This window comes from Palaemon carinicauda, chromosome 13 (genome assembly GCF_036898095.1).
Source record: "Palaemon carinicauda isolate YSFRI2023 chromosome 13, ASM3689809v2, whole genome shotgun sequence".
Classification (NCBI taxonomy): domain Eukaryota; kingdom Metazoa; phylum Arthropoda; class Malacostraca; order Decapoda; family Palaemonidae; genus Palaemon; species Palaemon carinicauda.
The window spans coordinates 22943732-22970007 of record NC_090737.1 but is presented as its reverse complement, the minus strand read 5'-3'; the positions used below and the strand labels follow the sequence as shown (position 1 = coordinate 22970007).

Below are 26276 nucleotides of genomic sequence, written 5' to 3'. Positions count from 1 at the left end.
TATATATATATACAGTATATATATATATATATATATATATATATATATATACAGTATATATATATATATATATATATATATACAGTATATATATATATATATATATATACAGTATATATATATATATATATATATATATATATATATATATATATATATATATATACACTATATATATATATATATATACACACTATATATATACATATATATACACACTATATATATACATATATATACACACTATATATATACATATATATACACACTATATATATACATATATATACACACTATATATATACATATATATACACACTATATATATACATATATATACACACTATATATACATATATATATATATACATATACAGTATATACTTTATCTAAAACTCTCAAAAACAAATAAAAAAACAAAGAATTCATATGTTAAAGCATTAGCAAGCAAAAACAAGAAAGGGCATGCTAGCAACTTTTATTCTCTTCGAAAGTTTACAACCTCTCAGCAATTCAAAGAGTTTTGAATATTTTTGATTTTCATTTCAATTTTGGCATTTGCAAAATCCCTTTCTGGAAATGATAACCTGCTTCAATTTTAATACTGCAATCAAATGGCAATAACATAAGTACAAAAAGTTTAAACAACTATGTGTGTAAATAAAACAGGCAAACACAGAAAGCAACAAACAGATAAATCAAGTTACAATCTTTAATCAGAATTAAATCGTGCAAAACTTCTGAATTTCAAAAACACTCGTCAGTGTCTTCTCACAAAAACAGGCAGGCAGAAAAAGTAAACATGTGAATTAAAATCATGCAGAGTTACTTAAGCAATCACATCAGTAAATATCGAAGCATATTGTGGGAAAATCATAAAATCATCATGCAAAGTTACTTCAGCAACCACAATATTGATAAACATCACATCATATTGTGGGAAAATCATAAAAAAAGAACAACTAGTTGACCCATTCTAACAGGAATTTTATCTACTATATACCTAATGAATATAAAAATACAGTTTATAAAAAGAGCAAATAGGAACCCACTTAATGTGGCTTGGTCCATCAAGAAAAATATTTTCTGTATATAAATTTGATAATATTTTGAGTTCATTTAAGATGACCTCATAAGGAAGAACACATGGATACTTTATAAAGGGATTTTGACAAAGGAAAAATCTATTTCTGGGTGAGGGACCTGTGTCGCCAAGTGCAGTATTTATACCTTAGAAATGGTGCTATAAGGAGCATTTTACGGAGCGATACAGGTTGAGCCCAGAAAAATGCTACTTCCATTTCCTTAATTCCTAGTTAAAGCAAATGGCAAAAACTACAACAAACAAAATCTATGTACCTTTCATAAAAATAAGGATCCAAATATAAAGCTTACAGAATCATACAAAGCTTTATCTAAATGCCTGAGCAAGTCCACTTCATTACCTTAAAGTCTATAGAATTCAGTGATTATAACTATCTATAGTTATATAATACTGTACAGTACCAAAAAGACAAAAAATAACCCAAAAAGACTAAATCACAACCATAATAATATGAACTATATAAATCCTTCAACAACCAATAGAATATGAATTCAATAAATTAATAAAAACGGACAGTCCCTTAGAGCAAGTAAACTTGCAATGTTCATGTAAAAATGATAAATTTTATTTTAAATTTATATAGTTTTCTTTTAGATCTATATATTTTTCTTTTCTACCTTTCCATGGTGAAAATTAGCCTTATATTCTATATCCTTGCTCTATTTTTCCTTCCAAACACTCAAACCTAAATACACTGATCCACAAAGAATAACAACCTTTTATAAGTACAAAGGATATATAGGAAACATCGAAGCACTCTGAACACAACCACCATTCAAACAACTAAATAAACCTATGATGCCTAAAATTTCTTTGGTTTACAGGCCTCGCTCAAGGAAAGATACATTAAATCCAGGTGGTAGCCTTCTGTACAGTATACAACTAAATTGAGTAAGAAACTACACAAGATAATGTTTGTTTAATCCATCATATTTATTTCTTATGGTTCTAATTTCATAATCTATTTTACACAAGGCAAAGTTGACCATAAATCTACATCTCAACTTCAAATAAGACACATAATTACTCAAGATTAGCATCGTAACCAAAACATTCACCAGTAACAACAGGTACTTTATATTCATAAACATCATACAGTATAGTGTACTGCAATGAGTACCTACATGGTTATAAGGTCTAAACATCACCAGAAAACAAATACTAAAAAGATAAAACCATACCTAATGTTTAAAAATGCATCAATTAGATACTTAAAATCATAATCAAAATATAAATACCAATTACTTGACATATACAATAATTTCTAAAAATACACAACAACCAAACTAATACATTCACCTAAGAGCAAGGATCACAATTCAAAATAAAGTTACATTATTAAAATAACTTATCACAACACATCTAACTCTCTACCATATCAATTCATAAAATATAAAACACAGAAAAATCAGGTTAAAAGAGAAATGATTTAATTCAAATGGTAATTTTAACTCTACCAATTCCTTGCCTTAAATTCAGCAATGTTCTAACTTCAAGACAATTTGCCCTTGGAACCATTTAAAAATTTTCTTTAAAAATCTTTACAACATTAAATTCAATAATGTAAATAACAATAGAACCATTACAGTATTTTAGTGGCTAATGTAACAAAAATTACAAAAAGTATAAACATAAAAGTTCTTATATTGAGGTCATCATATTCTAATTTGAAAACAGTAAATAAAAAAAACCTAAGGCAAAAGTATTCAAATGGTAAGACCTTGAATTATAAGGATATATCAATTAAAAAAAAATCACCATTACATCCGATGGAAAACACCATACTGTATTGTAACAGATAAAACTGAATTCTGATGGTTCTGGGTAAAAGATAGATGATTGCAACTTTAAGACTCATAAAATTAGGATCAGATGTAAAGATATACTGTATAACAAAATGAAAATGTTGGTTTCATGAAGATCATTTAACAGTAAAAGGTTAGAGGGGAACTGAATCTTCATGCTTTTCTAATAATTGCTAGTTAAAATTAAAATCATTAAAGTCATTAAAATACAGTTCTATTGTTACATTCAACAGCAAAGAAACAATGTCATCAGCTTGAGATTATTTTCTATAACTAATACTGTACATTAGAAGACATCTGCATGAAGTGACCATTTGGAGAAAAAATTTATATCAATAACAACTACAAAAATACCTACTACCTTAGATTTCACTAACTAATCAAGTCTATGGTCTCCCTGTATAGCAACATACAAAGATTCTAATGAAAAAATAGTAATGTATGGTTTTTGTGAAATTGTTATAAATATTCCAATACTGTATCTATCCTTGAGTCTGAATTCCAGATTATGAAATTTAGAGAATTTCTATAGTCTGATGATGGAATTCTGAATAAAAAAAAAAACTGCATGTTCCCAAGTATCTGAGTATTGCTGATGGACTTATTACATACTTTAAACAATCTGAACACTGTATCTCTAAGGATGCTCTTAATAAACCTCTGTATCACTCTAGGATAGGGTACTTCCAGCTCTATGCTATTTGGATTTGATAGGCCTTATTGAAGCCTAGAAAAGACACACTCTGGTCTGGCCCTGCTACCATATTTTCTTCTTACCAACATAACAGGGGACACTAATGTAGTTCAAATGTTCGTAACTTTATCAGGCTTGTTTTATAACAGGGGGATCAAAAATGAAATAAAAAAAAATCCAGACAGAAGGACAAGAAATAAAAATAAAATTCCTGGCAGATAATCTTCCAGAAAGTCCCTGATACTCTCATAAGGTCTATACGTGTTTAATCTATTGTTCAGGTATACAGGATATAAGGAACATCAAACACAACTGTAACTTTAGTAGCTCCTCCTCTGTGAGCAGAATTGGAAATTACAGATGGGCAACATCCAGCATTATCTCTCATTACAGAGATATTACCTTTTCTACTTTAAATGTGTACCTTTCAGTCAGATAAAGAATTGTTACCTGTCATATTTATTAATGAGACATCTAGTTTTAAATTCATTCATTTAAGTTGAAGAGACTAAATACGAGTAAGATCACATGTAGGTAAAGGATGAGTAATCCATAAAATTTCATAAATCACTGGAAAGTAAATACTACAGTATTTTCTTTTTAATACCATCACTGTTGCCATTTCTAAAATGAACTCAATGAAGAATTGAACAACAGATTATTACTTTTAACACTATATGAAGATTGAAAAATACTGACAGAGACAATTTATGTTGTATGAAACACAACCACTCTTACATCCATCACACTGCGTAAATTACAGCTGTGATCAAAATACAAAGATCATGACCAATGAGCAAAAATATCTAACATTAACATATCAGAACTATTTGTATAAGGGAGTCTCCACAACAGTAATAAGATTTTTCTCAGGATTGAATTATCGTTCTTACAAGTGGTACTGTTAGCTTTTTAGATCTATCTTCTATTTTGCGAAGGCACTATTACTTAGAAAAAATATCAAACAGATAGAAATTACTCCATTCTGGACCAGTTTTGTCGTCCTATGTCACAAAACTTGATGTCATCAATTTGTTTTAACCAGCGCAATAATTTACCTCTATAAAAATCATCAACATGCTCAACAATTAACTCCTAAAAATAGCTTCAATGTTTTTTCATCTCTTAAAAGCTTAGTCCAAGGGCCTATCTAAGAATTATCTAAAAATTCCTATGCCTTGGTAATTATCTTTTTGATATGTTGAAGGTCAGTAAAACGCTCTATCACTAATTCTTCATAGTCCGTTTTCATTTTTCTAGTTGACATTTTTCAATAACCGTTGATCATTTGCTAACTGGTCATAAAAGTAAATAAAACTTGTAACAGTTTAATCTTACAGGGTTAATTCCAAAATAGGTTTTGAAACCGCCCAAACTAACATGGTTTACTGAAATTACTTAAAATAATTGATGAAGACTACATGCAGTAATTTTAACTTTAGAGCATTTGCACAACCAATGAATGCAGTAAAGGTAGGGTTTTGTTTACATCATAATTGTGTGCTAGCAACATGATGCAAATTTAGATAAATAAAAAATAAGCCAAAATTTATTCTAAGGATAACAAAATACCTTACAAGCAGCTAACAGACTGGATGACTAATTATAATTTTTGAAAAAGCAAAGATCATGTTTAAAGTCTTATTAAATAAGGCTAACTAAACTTGGGTTAACTTACTACTCTCTCGTAGGAAGCTACCGCTTAGTTTTCATTAGGTCCTACACTGTAGATATTAAAATATCTTTGCAGCATCTCTAATGACAAAGTTTTATTTCTCTCAGTATTAATTTTCAGCCCTTCACTTTGGTCTCTTGACACCTAGCTACTGTATACAACTTTTTTTTTAACTTTACATCATCCAAATTTTCGACTTATTCGAAAACAAATATTTTGGGCGACCCTTATAAATTTATAAATGAGACTGAATTTTATAGTTAAACCAATCTAAATTATAAAAAAATGAATAAATTACCGTGAATATCCATTCTAATGGATATTTTTATATTCATAGTTATCCATCTGATCACAACTCATAATTAAAGCCATTAAATGCTGAAAATTATTCATGCACAAAAAACAATCACATGCAACATTTGCATACAAATATTGATGACATGCCAACAAACAAATAGTACAGTACAACATATTTTTGCACTTTTCATGGAATTTTAAAGTAAATTTAAGAAAAAGTGCTCCACTTACTTTATCAAAGACATTAAATATTTCATAGAATAAGCAAGACCATACATTCTTGTAAATAGCTCACTGGATTCATAGTATATTAAGTTGTACTACTGTATAACTGCAGTTATAAAAAAAAAAAAAATCTGTTTATATTGAACACAGTATTGTAGTTTTAATGAACAAAGAGCAATAGAGAAAAGTAATTTTGAATAACAAAGTATCATTATCATTAATTCACAAAAAAACATTACTAAGTTCAATGAAAGTTAATGGTACTTAACTGGCATATCACTAAATACCCATTTTAACTGCCAGGATATTTCAACATTTTCTTGCTGTATATCAAGACTATTTTGAAATATGTTACAAATTTTCTCTTTTATAATTACCCTTCATATTTTTCTTTCAAATTACCTCTCTAAAACTAAAATTCATATCAAAATTATCCATCTTCAATTACGTACAAAAATTTATTCTATCACTCCCATAATGAAAAAATCCAATAATACTATACTATCAATGAAGTATGGGACATCTTAAAAAAGGAGAAATATATTCAATGTCAAGGTTAAATACTCAAATGTTAAAACAATTACTGGCCTAAGGAGTATAGCAGGTTCTCGGGTACAGTGGAGATCTGTTCCTATGACATGTACTGTATCTAGTTTTGATGAAAGTCACAACAAAACTAAACATATATGGACAGTACCGCAGGCAAGCATCAAGCATGTAGTCATAATCTATAGCCCACTTTATGAAATAAAACACACCTAACTACAGTAATGTAATTAAGCATCAGAGTCACTTGCCTATTCTGATGCAATACTAGTCATAATCTGAGACACTAAAACACTTTATGGTGGACACATAACTAAGACTATAATGTAATTCAAGAATATAAATGAGAAATATTGAAAGCAATTTGCATTTTTCCTAGCTATACAAAACAGTTTTAAGTCAATAATAACCTCATTAACAACATGGTAAGTGCCAGCGACAGGCCCAGCCCACTATCCTGTCAAAGACTCTTTCACTGTTGACCATCAGCTTGAAACAAAGGGTGGTTGGGGTGCAAGATTAACTTTGTAAAGCTAGGAAAAATACAATACTGTATAGTATTTAAATTTGCAACTGTTCATTGGAATATGCCATCCTGGAGAAGACTCCAACAACAGTATTAAAGTCTCTCTGGGATTGTCACGGGCATTGCCAAGAAAAATGCACGGATAAGACACTGCCTTCCCACTCCTCACAAAATAAACTCGCCTTAACAGGAGGCCATAATCTACTCTGTACATAGGGATAATTGTGACAAATCATGCCACCAAGATGCGGAGTGAGTGGATCTATCCCTAGTTAAGCCATAAACCAATGCCACCCCCTGGTTGGTATATTGAAGTCCCTTTGATTGCATCTGGGACTTACTGAACAGTCCCTTTGATTGCATCTGGGACTTACTGAACCGTCCCTTTGATTGCATCTGGGACTTACTGAACAGTCCCTTTGATTGCATCTGGGACTTACTGAACAGTCCCTTTGATTGCATCTGGGACTTACTGAACAGTCCCTTTGATTGCATCTGGGACTTAATGGCAGTCCCTTTAATTGCATCCGGGACTTATTGAACAGTCCCTTTGATTGCATCCGCAACTTACTGAACAGTCCCTTTGATTGCATCCGGGACTTACTGAACAGTCCCTTTGATTGCATCTGGGACTTTTTGTCCCAGACGCAATGAAAGGGGTTTTGGGGGAGGTGATGGCGGGACGTCGATTTAAAAGGACTCAAGTTTGTACAGTTCAGAAAAAAACAAATTACTTTCAAAATTTGTGATTTATTCCTACACAAATACAAAATTTTGTCCTTTAATAGGAGATCCGTCCTTAGGTGGGAGAAAGTCCTTATCATCGAACTAGCTGGCTAAAATCCAAGAAACAGTAATCTTGGACCTGATAAGGAGCAGAAAATAGCACCCTAGATGCCTTGTGAACCAGGTCAAAAGTACAGTTAGGTTCATGGTCAAGGCAACTAAGACTATTGGAAAACAAATCTCTTTCTTACACTAAGCCTGTTTAGTACGGCATAAACAATTTCATGGGTTTGCCTGTACATATCCATCCTCCCCTTCATAAGCAAGATGGTAACATAACACTTTTAATTAGAGATTTCACAGAGTTGTGGAAGCTCTGCAGTTGGGGCTAACGGAGCAGGTTGTACCACAGGGGTAGCTCTTAGAAATCTTTACTAGTAAATGCAGAGGGTCATGTTATTCTGCTTGAGGCCATTTCAGAGGTACTGGGGTCAACTTTAGGTTTTGGGATGAAAGCACCTTTTTTATCACCTTTCGGCGAAGGCAAGAGGGCAGAATTACATTTATATTGAGGCCGTCACATGGATACAAACATGTCCTCAAGTACTGCTGCTGAGTCTGGCACTGATGAGTAGTGGATTGGCAGCTTTCTGTTGAGGCTTGTAACAAACATGTCTATTGTCAGGAAACCCCACAAAGTCAAGCTCTTTGTCGCTGCTTGGGGGATGCAAGAAACATTCTGACCCTTCCAACTCAACTTGTCGGCTATGATATTGCTCTTTCCGTGAATGAACCGGGTTGAGAGGGGCATCGCATTACAGCTATAGATACTACCGCTAGAGAGTTATGGGGTCTTTTGACTGGCCAGACAGTACTACATTGGATCCTCCTCTCTGGTTACGGTTCATTTTCCCTTTGCCTACATACACACTGAATAGTCTGGCATATTCTTTACATATTCTCCTCTATCCTCATACACCTGACAACACAGATTACCAAACAATTCTTCATCACCCAAGGGGTTACTGCACTGTATTTGTTCAGTGCCACTTTCCTCTTGGTAAGGGTAGAAGAGACTCTTTAGCTATGGTAAGCAGCTCTTCTAGGAGAAGGACACTCCAAAATCAAACCACTGTTCTCTAGTCTTGGGTAGTGCCATAGCCTCTGTACCATGCCCTTTCACTGTCTTGGGTTAGAGTTCTCTTGCTTGAGGGTACACTCGAGCACACTCTCCTATCTTATTTCTCTTCCTCTTGTTTTGTTAAAGTTTTTATAGTTTATATAGGAGATATTTATTGTTGTTACTCTTCTTAGAATATTTTATTTTCCTTTTTTCCTTTCCGCACTGAGCTATTTTCCCTGATGGAGCCCCTGGGCTTATAGCATACTGCTTTTCCAACTAGGGTTGTAGCTTAGTAAGTAATAATAATAATAATAATAATAATAATATGACAGAGTCTGTGATACTGCACTGCCTTTCTTGTTTACATAGCTTGCTTTGGATAGGAAGCAACAGTGCGATAGCAATGACTGCAGCCAAAGATAGAAATGAATTGTCTTTGACATGAGAGTGGAGAGTAGCCTGCACTCTGAACACACTTATCATTTTAAAGGATGAAAGGTTTGTATAGTATACAGTATGTATAGGAATACATATGATAAAATAAAATGGTAACAAAAAAATAATTCCTTCTTGGGAGCTGCATTGCATCAACAAAATATTGCAAGTCGAAAGCATAACCCAAGAAATTACTGTACTTTATTTCATATGAACCTATCAATTTTCAAAATAAATCATGGTCTATGATATCACCAGATATACTGCACCAATTAATAAGGCTTATAAACAAACAAAGCATAATAGATAATTGCATCTATTCACACACAGTGTGAAGCCTTGCCCAGTAAGTCAGTGGTAACTGTCCATCTAACAAGATCACAAAAATGAAGCGACTGAAAGTGGGCATCCAATGTAGGATCAATATTCCTGTATAGAAATATATTACTTAACAAGAGCAATCGTCCATGGCCTAAGATCTATCTGGTAAAAATTTCATCAAAATGTGTCGAAAATGTAAATCCGGATCTAGAATACATTTCCGGATCATCTCCAAGATTTAATGAGGATGTCCATGACCAAAAGATCTATCTGTGGTGAAAATTGTCAAAATCTGTTGATTAGTTTTGACGTAATCCTGACCACAGATGCACAGACAAATAAATAAATAAATAATCCTGTCCACAGACAAACTGGATTCTGGCCCTGTTACCAGATCATCTCCAAAATTTAATGGGGTCCCCCTAAGACCTATCTGAGGTGGAAATTTCGTCAAAATCCATCAATTTGTCTTTACAATTATGAAAAATGCAAATCCGGATCCGGAACATCTACAAAATTTAATGGGGTTGTCCATGACATAAGATCTATCTATGGTGAAAATTTCATCTGTCCAGTAGTCTTGACATAATCCGGTCTGCAAACGGACAGACAAATAAAATAAATAAACCAACTCTAAAACATAACCTCCTCTTTTGTAGGAGTAATGAAAACTTAATTTGTTAATCTAAAACCCTCTGATCAGAGTGAATCCAAATGACTAAATTCCAAACTTTTAGAAGGCTAATGAATCCCGGGAGGCTAATGGAGACAGACTTTTTATGAACCATGTACACAGAATTCTTAGGTCATGCTATCATTGGCCAAGTGGTCCAATATTTTCAATTTTGATACTTAAAAGTAGTGCACAGATCAAGTAAACATCCAGATGAAACAGATGCTTGTATCCCTCCAAACACTAGCGATTTTGACAATGAAAAAGGGAGATGATTACAAAAAGCTAATCTTACACCTTTAGTAAACATTTACCAAAAAAGCAACTAAAGGTCAGTAGAGTACAATCATATTCCTTTGTGTATAACATTCTGAAAGTAAAATATAGAAAAAGTTGACTGATACTTCCATGTACAGTACTAACATTCACTATGATCAGTTAATGTCCCTTTTGAAGAGGAGTCTAGTTCAGGCTCTGGATTTTCTTAACAATCATTCATACTTGGCTATTTATGCCTACAGGATGAAGTTTCCCAGCCACCAAAAAACCTATTATACGATCCCAGTTTTTTGCACCACTAATGCATTTGCAGTCTAGAATCCTTGGTCCCAAAGTGCCAAGACCTCTTAAAAGTAATGACAGAAGATTGACATTTCTCTTAAAACACTAAAAGAATCTTCTCCACTACACATGGTACAAGTTGAAGATTGAGGGATGGTGGATTGGACAATGACCAGCAGGGGCTTTTAAAAACCCTTAATTTCCAGGACCTAGTACGATAACAACCATGTATGAAAACATGTTACGAGGTCTACTTAGAGCATGTTGTCATGCGACAATGTCAAGAGTTTCTTCTAGTCTGGCAGGGACCTCAGACAACACAGAGTTGGAGAACTAACGATAAAAATCCAATTTTGGCCACAGAAAATTCAACAGTGTCACCCTGGCATAAATGAATGCTCTGAGCTTTTGCTATGACATTCTCAAACATGGGTGAACAGAGGTAACCATTGAGATTGTCACATTAATAAAGCATAGCTAAAATTATATTATTAATACTAAAATCAGTTTTATTGACCAAGTTAGGAAAAATATAAATAAATTACATAAGCTGTTCAATATGCATTATTGAGGTAACCCATAGATAGGGTCTACATTAAAGAGGGTAAACAGATGAAGGATTCACTACACTGAATTACAACGCATGGTATCTCAAAACATATATTAAGAGATACAGTATTTAGATTATTTTGAATGAATGACTGAGATGCTATGGCCATGTAAGAAGGAAGGTGGTGGAATTAATCAAGAGTACTAAGAACATGCCAGTGATGGGAAGGAGGAGTGTGGGGCATCAGCAGATCATATAGATGTATGTGGTGAGGAGGGACATGCTTGGAGTGGGACTTGAGGAAGAAGATATAAAGACTAGAAATAGATTGAAAAATCTGACTCAAGCGGCCGACTCCACAATACAGAAGGACTAACAAGGTAAAAGAAGAATGGCAGACTAAATTTTACCAATTCCATCCTTGATCTGATTTGATTTAAGGAAGTCTGATCAAGCAACAAAGCTTGGAACCACTAAGTTATCTGTACTTCATTGGAAGCCAATCCAGACAATAACAATAATTTTCAATACTAACCATTTTTAAAGCTAATGGGAAGAAATGCAACTTTGCTGTGATGTGTGGCTAGTATATGCATCCTTGTAAGAGAGAATAAGGGGACACAGGCATCACTAAAATTATCTAAGATCCTATTTACAAGGCTATTGTATGATTTAAGTTACATCAGCTCTCTTCTTTCTTGTGCACTTCCTGCCTGGATTCTCAACTGGTCTAGGTCTTCACCTTTGCACTTTTTCTGTGCCTTTTTTTGGACTTTCTACAGATCTTTGGCCTACTTCTTCAATACGGAATAATTTTCTCACAATGTGATTCTTTCCCTTTCTCCTAACATGCCAAGATCCATTTATCTAATATTTGACTATTACCCAGACTTTAAATCCTACATTCTACACAAAAACCTTAGCTCTTTGTAGTTAGAAGCTTGTTCAACATCATCTCAATTTTCTTTGTATGGGCCAAAGTCTGCTGCACAGATAATGCATATATTATCCTTGTGTGAGGGTAAAACTTTCAGAAAAGCCTTGTATGACTTACTGTAGACAGCAATAAAGTTTTCTGCTGAATTTCTTTAGTCCCAACTAACATCAGACCTTTAAATTCTTGTAAATTCCTAACAGTCTCTTCCCCTGTCAAACTTTACCTTCCTCCTGCTTTAATTAGAACATAAGAACACTTCATAAAGAGCCCTGTTTGTCTTCAGAATTGAAGTGGTCGGTAAAATATTTCATATTAGTTCTGAAGGCAAAATATTTACTATTTTTGCTTATGGGATACTGCAGTTCAGCAGTAATATTGTACAACTTGGTTGATCCAACTCTTCTAAAGACTGCCCTTAAAATACAAGATTTATAACCCAATGGAATTAGAACATTAATGTCCATTCCATTTTTCAGGTAAGTACACTACTGTATACCCATCACAAAAACAATGTACTCCTCATCCCTCTCTTCCCTTTTGTTCTTCTAAATTTTTAATAAAGTTAAATTTCTGATTGCAATCCTGAACAAACAGTTGCATTCCAGTTTTAGCAGATGTAGTGTTGTATACAGTGCTACAAATTTACCTACAAAATGTGTATATCCTATATTGCTCCTGTAAGTTCCTACTTGTTCAACATACCCTTTTTTGTTTATATTGATTTTTAGCCCCCTGTTCTTTATTCCACTCATCAGCTTTAAAAAATTTCACGCATTTCTTCCTTTAATTCTGCTGCTAAAACTACATCTACATAGTTGATCCCAAGGGTTAATCATTCTGCTCTCCTTTGTAGCCACCTCCACTGCTCTGAAATCAAAAGTGCTCAGCATTGCTCTTTGATGAAGGGCCACTTATCTATAACGCTTCAGGAATGCCTACGGTACCACATTTTACTATAAACTGTATCATGGTAGTAATATCACGTAGTTAATGATTCTCTAAAGTACCTGCTGCCTCTATATTAGAAATAAAATCCCTATGCATGGTACTAGTAAAATGCCTTTTCAAGATCTAAAACTACTGCACAAACTGCACAAGATTATAATACTGTACTTTATATAATACAACTTCTATTTTTCAATGGTACTTCAGTATGTCTAATTTCTGTTTAAGGATTAGCCTGTGATCAATTTTTCTTTCACAGACTAAAAATCATGGTTAATCTAGACATTTATCTAAATTCCTATGGGGGTAGTTTATCCCATAATTTTGTATTGTGTTCTTGCATTCTTACTCCTCTATATTCTTTTTATTATTATGGTACATTTTCATCGAATATTATCAAGGTAATGTCAATTTTCCTATTCTTTAGACCTCCTATACTCCTATAACCCTTTCACCCCCAATGGACGTACCGGTACATTCTTGCAAAACACTTATTTACATGTTTTTGCATATTTTTTATAACTTTATGAGAAACTTCAGGCATTTTCCAAAAGAATGAGACCAGCCTGACCTCTCTATGACAAAAATTAAGGCTGTTAGAGCAATTTAAAAATATATATATAGCAAAATGTGCTTGAAATTTAACCTTACCTTGGGGGTAAAAGGGATAATACGCGTTTATACACTGTGGTCTAACAACCGATCTAAACATATTTTGTGATGGTCTCAGAACTATTTCAATTATTCATCTTATTAAGGGTTCCCTTAACCTGTTCAGATTATAGATTCTGTATTGATCCATCTCTTATATCAACATCTGACCCTTAAGGATGATTTACCTATAAATTATTTTTAATAAGAATATGCTTTCCCTATTGAAGGTGGCAGAAATCTGTACTTGAGTCATACCAGAATACGATACATCTCAAGTTACTATTTGGCAATCGTTACAGATAAACAAACTTGTCTCATCCACTTTTCCAGTTTATATTAACAGCTCAACTACAGTCCTTGGCTCTGATAACGCCTTCATTTTATCCTAAACAACTTCAGCCTGCTTCCATTTCATACTAATTTACCTTGCGACTAATCCTACACTTTCAACAAACGATTCACATTTTGATATTTTGACCTTCCCCTTTATAATTTCTTTAAACCAAACAAGATGAGTTGATTTTTAGTTCTAGTTAAAAATGCTATTTGTTATTGACTAGGTTGACCATAATTAATTTACATTAATCTTTTTACTGTTAATTTCAAAACTACATAATGAGTATCTTTAAAGCAATATGTAAAAATTCGCTACAATGTTAATTTGTAAATTTGCTAAGTGCTTTCAAGAACAGCTTTTTTTTAGCAGCTTTCAATCCATATTAGTAATGATATATTACACCGAAAACATTTTCTCGATAAAATCATGAGAAATCATTTCACTTTTACCATTGAATTGTTTCTATAAAAGGGTAGAGTAGTTTACCAAATTTATTCCTACCAGAATTTGAATGAAATCATTAATATCAATAACTTGCATTACTGAAATGATCTTGAAGAGCACAAATAACCCAGAGATGAATTTACGCTACCTTAAATACTGCCCCTACAATGAGAGTTTGGGTAAATACTGTGTTTCTTTTCACCCATTTTCTATGAGAATACACAAAGTCCCCTTTTCTTCAAAGTAAAAATTTCAACACAGGTACTTATCTAACTTTTATATAAATACTATTTGTTTTATGAAAATATATACGTTTCACATCCAAATATCACATTACAAAAATCTTACCAAGCTATCTAGCACCGACATGAAATTATACTACAAAAAGGACCGTTGCTAATAATCATTACCAAGGAAGACGAGAATTACTGGAAAAAGCTCTTCATTAGCAGAGATAATTAATTCTAATATATAAGCAAAGAGATCTGGTGACAATGAAGATTTTTTCTTCTATTTCAGTTTAAAATCTGATACCATAATCTAAATATTTCATACCACTAGCTGATTTGGCATACTGAAAGGATATACATTACAGCAACACCTACTAAATTTGAAAAACAAACACTACAATATAAAAAAATTAATCCTGTCAGCCTATACTTTCACAATACAATTCAAAACTAAGATTAATCTTTCAGGTACTTCTGAGGTAAGAGATACTGTACTAAAACTATAAAATGAACATATACTGTTAAAAACAGTTTATTATACTGCACACAGCGACTTCTCTAAGCCTCAATTTTAACCGAATTCCATGTAAGCTTTTTACAACAATGTACCCTGTATGCATAATTAATGACAGAAATGATCGACACTAACATTAAGAGAGCTCCAACTAATACAGGAGCAGCATCATAGGTGTCCCGAGTCTTGATTTTGTGGCCATAAATACTTAGGAACTTCATCACAACTCCATTTGTCCAGCCAAAACCTTCTTGTACCTCGTACTCTCCTCCTCCTCCGCTGGTCCCACCTTCCGAAACATTATACTTTTCATAGATGTTATGGGGCTGAGATTTTTCGTAGGTGTGATATACATTGAGAACCCAGTCACGAGCCAGGTTGAATGCCATGTCTTTAGCTAGCTTGTTGTAACTCCCAGCTTTATGCAAGCCCATGACAATGAAATACTGTAATGGAGCCCAACCATTTGGAAAATCCCACTGCTGACCAGACTCAGCAAGAGAAGCTGGAATACCGCCAGGATAAGATGTTACCTTATTTCTTTCAAGGTATGCTATCACTTGGTTAACAACAAAATCTCTATCCCTCTCCTCTCCAAAACTTTCTGTCCATAAAGGTACTAAATTGGAAGGATAAAAGCCAGGTATAAGCTCCTTGGTCTTCAGATTATAATCTAACCAAACTCCATCACGCTCACTCCAAAAGAGCCGACTCACGGTACTGTTGACAGCTTTGGCAAATGCCTTGTACTCTATTTGCTTTTCCTTATTTCCCAAAACACCAAAGAAATTAGACAAAAGATTTGCATTTAAAGCCATCAAGCTGTTGAGGCATACAGGAGCTATAGAGAGAACATTTATATCAGACATATCAGTTGTGTGTTTTCCTTGCGATATAAACCAACGAGAGGAGAAGTCCCAGCCACTCTCTGCTCCTGATTTTATCTCTGAAAATAGTTTGGACTTTTCTGAAGCATTTGCCTGACTTTGCACAAAACTTTCATCTTCATAATATGACTCTGGTCTAGGAGTAGAAGTTGATACTTTATACTGGAATACCTTGTATACGGCATCATCAACAGTCACTGTGGTGGACCTATTCTTATTCCAAAATTGGAATTCTTTTTCTAAGGCATCAATGCTATACCTCAAGAAATTTATGTCTCTTGTGTGTTTCCAAAATATATCAACCATTGGAATCAGAAAAGGAGGCTGTGATCTCCCCAAATAGTACTTACGATTACCATTGGGAACATAACCATATTCATTCACCAAATAGATAAAGTTTTCAATCATTCCTTTAGCCGTGTTTTTCATTTCCGAAAGAAGAAGACCTTCCACAATCCAGTAGGAATCCCAGTAATACATTTCAGTAAATCTACCTCCAGGCACTATGAAAGGATTAGGCACATATATCTGCGAGTAAAGATCTCCATTCTCTAGAACGTCCGAAGAAACTTTGCGGCCCAAGGCATTCCACTTTTTATTCACTTCCCTAACCCAATTTCTCAGTTTAAAATCATACACCTCATAAGTAAATTTTGGAAAAGGCTTCCAGTCATCTGGATTCCATACTTCCAAGTCAATGGTAGACTCAGAAAAATGTTCCTCAATAAAAGTCTTCAGATCATTTTTACTTGGGGTATTTTTTGTTTTGGAAAGTAACTCATCAAATCTTTTGTCAGTTTCTAGTGGAGAGTTTTTCAGCTTCAAGTCAACAAAATATTTACTATCATTAAAAACCCTTGACATCTGAACATAGTGAAGGATCTTACCCATGCAAAATATCCTGCAAGCTTCAGGCCTCATCTTATTATTGAGTGTAGAGTTTGACACAGCCGATTTTGAATCTTGAATGATGACAACGAACACTATAACCGGATACAACACATTCCATTCAAAGACCATCATAAAAGACAGGTTTGTCCGCCATCAAAATAATTATCTGTGAATAAAAAACTATATATAGTACGATATTATTTCAAAAGTAAAAAACTTGCAGTTTGCCAATCATTTATAATTCTAAAACATCAAAATTATCTACAGACTAAAATAAAGTTTAGTGACAAAAAAAAATTTCCTAATACAAAATTTACATATACCAGTTGTACCAATTTGTTCCATTCTAAATAACCCCCCGTGCATGCTAGACTTGCCAATAGTTAGATTCGGGGGGGGGGGGGGGGGGGTGTTAGGCTGCTATGTAGTCACAAGAACTTTCCTGTTACAGGGGATCCAATATGACAAAAATGATACTGAAGACAATACTATCCAGGGTCTCAGTTTGCGCCCATCTATTATCCTCAAATTTTGTCATAAATTTTTGATTCAAATTATGTCAAATAGTCAACAGCACTTACCAAGCTTCATTATTTTCAAGAGCCTGCATTTACTTTTAATTACTAATCCACTACTTTTAGTCAGTGCTAACATAATAATTATTATTATTATTATTACTATCATTATTATTATTATTATTACTTACCCTGGTTGGAAAAGCAGAAGGCTATAAGCCCGAGGGCTCCAACAGGGAAAATAGCCCAGTGAGGAAATGAAATAGAGAAACTACAAGAAAAGTAATTAACAATTAATACAAATATTTTAAGAGCAGTAACAACACTAAAATAAATACTTCATATATAAACTATAAAAACTTAAAAAAGAAAAAACAAGAGGAAGAGAAATAAGATAGAATAGTGTGCCCGACTGTATACTCGATCAAGAGGACTCTACCCCAAGACAGTGAAAGACCATAGTACAGAGGCTATGGCACTATCCAAGACTAGAGGAGTGTCCTTCTCCTAGAAGAGCTGTTTACCATAGCTAAAAAGTCTCTTCTACCCTTACCAATAGGAAATTAGCCACTGAACATTTACATTGCAGTACAGTAGTTAACCACTTGAGCAAGGAAGATTTGTTTGGTAATCTCAGTGTAGTCAGGTGTATGAGGACAGAGGAGAATATGTAAAGAATAAGCCAGACTATTTAATGTATGTGTAGGCAGGTGGAAAATGAGCCGTAACCAAAGAGAAGGATCCAAAGTAGTCTTGTCTGGCTAGTCAAAGGACCCAATAATAACTGATGACAATCACTTCCATGTTTTATGTCAGCAAGGAAGTGTAATTTTTTTAATCTAGTCACTATTAAATATTTATGAAATTTCCCCACTTTCATATCAATTATTTGTTCTATCCAAATCTTGATTCCTTGAGGTAGTTTTCAGGCTAATATAGCCACAAGTTGTTTAGATTTACTGGTGTATGATGGCATTACAACTCTTTATCCTGGCTTGGGATTGTTTTAGAATACTCATTTGTCACCCTATTTACTTTTTTTGAGTTTTAACATGGTTTTCATATTGTTGGCTAGACTAGCATAAGTTCCCAAATCTCTTTAGGCTAGATTAACCTATTGTCTTTTGCATTTAATAGCTTTGCTTATGAATGTTAGATAGCCTTTCATTCAGTGCAAGTGGAGATCATGCACATGGCAACCTCTATAGTCTATAATTTTACCACTGGAGACAGCACCTTCACAGGGGATACGTCAAGAACAGGATCGTCAACACAGGCCTCATCAGACACCCCCTCCACAGGGGGAACCAGCAGAGGAGAAGCAGCAAAATACTTTTGGGCACTGGAAGATGGAAGTGCCTCAAGAAGTTTATTTGCAGGGAGGGCCACAACTTATAAAATTTCAAATTCTTGTCAGAGTTGTCAACAGTAATCACAGTGCAGAGGAGATGGCCGAGAGAAATGGAGAAGTGTACTGCCCCACTAGGGGAGGACAAAAAACTGCCTTCCCAGAACAATTTCCAAAAGGTGGGAAGCAGTCACCCTTTCCCCGATGGGTTACCCTGGAGAACAGAACCTCGGAAGAAACCGCCGGCATCGTTCCCAAATGAGAAAAGGGGCTAGAGCTTCTACAACAGTAGCTTGGGTGTCACCTCTGATAATGATGAATCCCTCTTAGACTACTACTATGCAAATTTCGTCCACTGCGCAGGAGGCCACTCCCTGCTCTCTTCACAGAGGGATGACAATAGTCATGGCCCCTGCAAAAACCATCTCCAGCTTACTCGTGTATCGGCCCTCTTTCCCACGACATAGCTGCATGTCTAGTTTAGGGGTGGACATCACAAACCAAACATACACACTGAAATGAGAAGGGAAAGCAACTAGTAATTAAAGTAACCAAGTAAGCGAGCGCAGAAAAAGGTGTCTATAATCAGCTACAGCCTTAGTCAAAGTGAGGGTTGCTCTGCCTGTCAGGTGGGAGGGCTTACCCGCCACCCTGTTACCAACTAAGTTTACCTTGTTAAAAGTCTAGTGGCCGAATCAGGTTCCCCGATGTTATACTCTGCTCCTATTAAAGGTCAAGGGTTTGTATTAAGTGTAGGAACAACTAGCCTTGATCCATATCCAAATATTGCAAGTATCTTAAAAGCTCTTTTCCTTAACAAGCACACTATTCTACCTGCCCAACTTCGAGTAAAGAATATGCTACCAAGGCAAACCTTCTTGTCAGTTAGGACATAGAATCCCAGGTTATGTTATCTTAATAAGGACTCCTGTACAGTAATTCACTAATTTATAGTAATTCATGGAAGGTTAGGTTAGGTCCTACAGACCACTGGTCGAGAAGGACCCGATGTCCTAGATTAGGTTTGATTACACAATGTTAGGTTACGATGTATCCCTGAAATTCCCCACCATATCATTACTAATTACAAAATAAACCATCTATTTTCCAGTCTAAATATCTTATGAAATATAAATTTTTGACAATTCCTGTTGCTGCAACTTGCTTATCAGTTTTCCCTCACTCACCCAAAACCCTAATTTAGATATAAATGATAGAGGAAATATAAAAATTCCTTATTTGCACGTAGAATTATTAAAATGCAAGACAATACTGCAAAGTATATACAAATTTTATGCAAAATACACCATGAAAAAAAAAACAACTTCAGATTAAAGGAAATCAAAAGCAATGGGTATACACAAAGGTTAGTTAATGCTAGGCAAATTTACACAGACAAAATTCTGTAACAAAGAGTGGACAAAACAGGGTACAGCCATGGCCCTGATAAGCTGCACAGACGGGCTACGTTCCAAGCAGTAGTACCACCATTAACACCAGAAATCAACAATCAAGATCCTAATTTTCACTTCAGTCTCCTTACTTTTGCTAATGCACCTTCAACACTGCTATATATTTGATTCTATGCATAACCTTTATTGGTACCATCAACAAACTAAGCAAAAACAATGCCATTTGAGGTAGAACTCACATTAACAAGATTAAACATTCGATGCTGGCTAAAACTGTGATAATACCAAACAGAAAAAAGTGAAATGCAGCAATACTATACATCATATGGTTGATCTTGATGGTACATTAGAAACAGATAATATATGATGTGCTAATTTCTACCAGAACTTAAACAAAGAATACCGGTTATTTTGGTACTTCACTCTGTACGACTAATGGGGGTTGGGGCACAATAACTTTATTATTAATAAATAATTTCATTCTCCTAGTTCATTGTTTACTTTTGAGAGACTGGTTGCAAGTCACTGCGCATGCATTGTTTGCATTTACTTTTGGCAGCTTTGTTCTTTGTATGACAATAATTAGCTGGCTTTTCGAACCACCTATGAACTTACAAATGTTTATGCCTAAGTTTCACAACATTTTCCAAGAGCCATTTTTCCCTATCTGTTTCAGTTTGAACACAACCACCTTCGTAAGATGATGAATTCAATCTATTTCGAAACTTTTATGTGATTTCATCTATTTCCGTCACTCAATATGTTTAAAACACACTGTTCATTATATAGCTATTGTTATTCATGTGAAAGTAAAAATCATCAGTGAAATAATGACACACATGATTGGCATGTGCAGCTCTTCCATGAAATGCAAGAACATAGGAGCAGCAAGATTATATTTATTTGCAAGAGAATCGAACTACGGTAGAGCAGACACCATTTTAGGGACATGATATAAATTACAGCTAATTATGATATTGTAAGTGCCCCACATGGATGGCGTGTGCAGCACATCCATGTACTGCTGCAAGAACAGAGGTGCAGTGAGAGAATAGATATTTGCAAGTGGAGCAAGCTCCGCCAGAACGAATACCATTCAAGATACTGTAAGATGTGAATCACAGGTAACCAAGATACTTTAATTTCATGCCACTTACACAAACATATACTTTTCAAAATGGTTATCTAATGTTTATCATGCATTTCTGACCATTATTATTACAGTACTGCAAATCACTCGTTTTTAGAGTTTCCCATAAATATTTACCGTAGTACAATATTCCTAATGAAGAAAATAAGAAGTGTTCCTGGTGTACTTATAGATGCAGTACTTTGAACTGCTCTGATACGAATAATTGGGGGAAACATACTGTATTTCTAAAATTTCAGAAATCTTAAAATCCCAAGTTAGAACTGACAACCCCCCATTTAAAAAAAACACACACACAAGACCTCTACCTAACCTAGGCATAGGAGCCGCATCCTTTACTACATGCTTGTCATGAGGGGCATACGCCTCTCCTGCGATCTCCTCAATAGACCGCTGTATCGTTAGTTTAACTCAAGACAGTCTCAACACCATGTTTGCTTCCCAACAGGCTTCACTCCTCACATGCTAATACTAAATCATAAAACTAGCTTCCTAATATTGTATTTCAGACCAAGATAAACCAAGTTTTCTCCATAAAGAAAATGACTAAACTAGTAATAAAAGAAGTTTATACCTGTCCCAACCATCTACATACACCTGCTTAAATATTTTAGTCAATATTTTCCCATATCAACTGGTAGGTCAGGTTAGTGTAACAACAAAAATCCTTCATTTAACTAAATGGGAATACCATTAATGATTAAGGGACTGGATAAATGAATAGGTTTTACCCTCACAGAGTTAAGTGTGTCTATGATTCAGTGTTCATACAAAACTGCCTGAAATAAATGTAAACAAGGGCGTAATTATGCAGCTCAAATTACACTTCGAAATGGTACGATGACTAGAGAAAAAAAAAAGGTATCGTTTCCCTTGTTACCTTTTGAAGAGTTTATTTCTCCCTTATAAGGGTTATGCACTTGTCTTAGTTTATAAACTACATATTAATATAACACTTAGTAGCATTCATTTGAGTACTGTATTTATCTTGGGAGTAGATAACAGAATCACCAAGTTTGTTAAGCTAATGCTACATGAATTGCTCCAGAGTGGTTGCAATTGTGCCACCAACTGTAGGTTAAGATGTGCCATAGCCTCTGTACCCTGGTCTTCCACTGTCTTGAGTTAGAGTTCTCTTGCTTGAGGGTACACTCTGGCACACTATTCTATCTAATCTCTTTTCCTCTTAAGTTAAAAGTTTTTATAGTTTATATAGGAAATATTTATTGTAATGTTACTGTTCTTGAAATACTTAATTTTTCATTGTTTCCTTTCCTCACTGTGCTATTTTCCCTGTTGGAGCCCCTGGGTCTTATGGCATCCTGCTTTTCCAACTAGGGTTGTAGCTTGGCAAGAAGTAGTAGTAGTAGTAGTAATAATAATAATAATAATAACTTCCATAATTCTAAGATGTTGATTCTTGAATTAAATGCCACCAATGTTACGCATTAGAAAAAAGCTAACTGTGCAGTGTAAGTTAAGGGAGCCTTGGTATGACATCAGACTGGAACACACATACACACATAAAATACCATCTAACCTAACCTAGAAGCCATGTCCTTACCTACTTACCTAAAGGGGCCCTGCGACCACCTAGTCTACCATGTTCTTAGCAATATGGTTGACAATAAGGGTTAGGTAATTTTGTATATTATTACATCTAGTGACTACGCACAAGAAATATATGATTTCCTATAGCAAATAACGAGATTTAACAGGTTTTGATATCCATTTCAATCGCAAACAAACAGATCAACCAATTCGGTTAGTTATAAGTTGACGAATTGGTTGTGATGTTATTACGGATGAAATGAATGAGAAAACCAGTTAAACCACGATATCTACTATAAGAAATCATATATTTCCTGTACGAAATCACACAATGAAATACAATACAAATGATCCATATAAATATTAACACATATACTGAGTTAAAATATATAAACAACAGATGCCGGGGACGATAACATTAGCAACGTTACCAATGTTTGACAGGACTACCAACGATGCCGAATGGTACACAGTGTTACCAACGGCACGATGTCATTACTAGAGGTAGAAATAAATTTTTCCATACGTAAACTAAATAATACTACCATAAAAATATTACACCATAAATAAAGAGTACCAAAAGGCCACAGAACCTAACAAACCCACCTAACCTTGCCTAGAAGTACCCCGGTCACAAAACATATATAATAAGAATGAGCGAATGACTTACCTTGATACACAGTACTACCAACGGAGACGAATGGTACACAGAACTACCAACGACACGATGTCATTACTAGAGCTAGAACTGCTAAATATCTCCTCAGGTATATTCAATAATTTCTCCATATAAAAAGTACAGAAAGGCCACAGAACCTAACAAACCCACCTAACCTTGCCTAGAAGTACCCCGGTCACAAAACACATATAATAAGAATGGGGGAATGACTTACCTTGATACACAGTTCTACCAACGGAGACGAATGGTACACAGAACTACCAACGACACGATGGCATTACTAGAGCTAGAACTGCTAAATATCTCCTCAGATATATTCAATAATTTCTCCATATAACTGGTACGAAATATATAAAAAGTACAGAAAGGCCACAGAACCTAACAAACCCACCTAACCTTGCCTAGAAGTACCCCGGTCACAAAACACGAATAATGACTATTGAGGAATGACTTACTTTTATGAAGGAAACGTCGAAACTTGGTGGACTCGGAAGGAAGAGGATGACGGATTAACTTCTATGACTGGGATGTGGATGGTTGGGGGTCATCGGGGTCTTGAGGGTAGGGGGGGTCGATTGGCTGATGTTGTAAAGGAGGGTAGAGGCGACTGGCAGTAATGAAAAAGTGGTGCAGCAACGAATGACGGGGATAGTAGTGGGTGAAAAAGAACCTGGAAAAATATTGCTTGAAATGTCCAGGTATGATTCCAGGCCTCTGAACCCACTCCTTCACTTCTCTCCAGAGACGTTCTATATTTTGAGTATGGATGGTTGGGTCTAGGGGGTCAACGAAATTCTCCGAATGATTAATCGACTTATGAACGTAACCAATTTCCGATAAAGAGTTGTATGCAGCCCACTTATCACTGATAATAATACTACCACGTTTAATATACTTCTGGATGAGGGGAATTAGAGTAGCAGCATCTCGTTTAGTAGAAAGGGGGGGAACTAAAGGGATAATGAAAAATTTCTTGGTCACACGTTCAATACCCCCAAAGACCCATATGGCACTTAACGGTCTACCACGGTTGTATTTACATTTACCAAAATGAGTTTCGTCTATTTCAACAGTAACTCCATCACCACCAATCGACTCTTGGTTATCGAAGAAGTATTCGGTAACCTCCGAACAGAAACTTCTCCAATCCACACTAGTCTTTGAAGATATGTCTATACCTTCCATGAGGGTCTCATGGTCCGAATGTTTATGCAAAAACTGGTTCGCACATAATATTATCTTCCATGGGGGTAGCCGACTTTGGTCCAAAAAAGTACCTTTATAGGCCGAAACAGTATACCCACAACGACGTTTCTTCTTAGTTTTACGGATGGTGGTTACAGTAGAGCAATAAAACCCGTGAATGTCTGCCCTATAAGATAAAAGCGAATGACACTTGGGGCAGTTTAAACTTTGAGGGATAACATTGTGAGATTTAAGAAAATGATCAACATAACCTGAATTATCACCAAAATCACCATGGAATTGAGCAACTGCTTTTAGATACGGAATGCTGCAACCGGTACAAGTTTCTATATGTTCCATCTCAAAATACGGGAAAAAAAACGCACTAGTAACGAAGGACGAGTAACTAGGTCAAAGGTTAAAACGGGAAAGGCAGGGGAACAATGGGTCGGAAACCAGCGCATACAGAGATAAAGGAATGGGGGGGTAGGGAGATATCTCAATAGGCCTAGAGAGATGGTTGGTTAAGGGAAAAACAACGAACAAAAGAGAAAACATGTATGAACTAAATACGGAAACAAGACGAAAGAAAAAGTTTTATAAGACAGAGAGAAAAGGAACTAACCAACAAAAATAATTACAAACAATATAGGAAGATAAAATGGAATGAACGTTAAATAATAGTGAATGGGAATATAAAATGAGGAGATCATACCGAGAATTAACAGGATAAAAAAACTAGACCAGGGTAAGAATTTATGTGAAACCGGGAAGGGATAAAGAAATAACCCAACAAATAAAACCAATATAGGAAGGTAAAATGGAATAATATTGAATGGGAATAAAAAATGAAAAAATAACACTAATAAAAAGAGTAAAAGGGGGAGAGGAAACTCCTGCGCAGGGGGCGGGGGGATATATGCGCAGGTCGGAAACTGATGGAACGAACGTATGTACAAATGGGAAAGGAATTAACAAAACACATAAACCCAATATAGGAAGGTAAAATGGAATGTATGATAAATTATATTGAATGGGAATATAAAATGAGAAAATAATACGGTAATAAAAAGAGTAATAATGGAGAGAAACGAAGGACGGAAGGTGGGGCGAACGAACAAACGAACAAATGGGTGCTAATGTTAGCATGAAACGCGAACATTTGATCTACATCAGGTATGGAATGCTAACATTTAATCTACATCAGGCGTTGGCAGCACTGGTTACTGTATTACTACAAGAAATAACCTTTGAAACGGCTCCTCCCAAATATATCCAGGTATACTGATTTGTCTTTTTCTACGGTAATAATAAATACCAGAAAGAAATGTATAG

At 34.8% G+C, this 26276-nt stretch overlaps 1 protein-coding gene and 1 pseudogene across 1 annotated transcript in view; both read right to left on the bottom strand.

Annotated features, from left to right (window-relative positions):
- The window catches only part of LOC137652212 (uncharacterized), a 67120-nt gene extending 49885 nt beyond the window's left edge, over positions 1-17235 (bottom strand). Inside the window, exon 1 of the mRNA XM_068385432.1 lies at positions 17098-17235. The gene's annotated coding sequence lies outside the window, so the exon portion shown is untranslated. The remainder of the gene's footprint in view (positions 1-17097) is intronic.
- LOC137652210 (trehalase pseudogene) overlaps positions 12935-26276 on the bottom strand; it is a 14326-nt pseudogene continuing 984 nt past the window's right edge.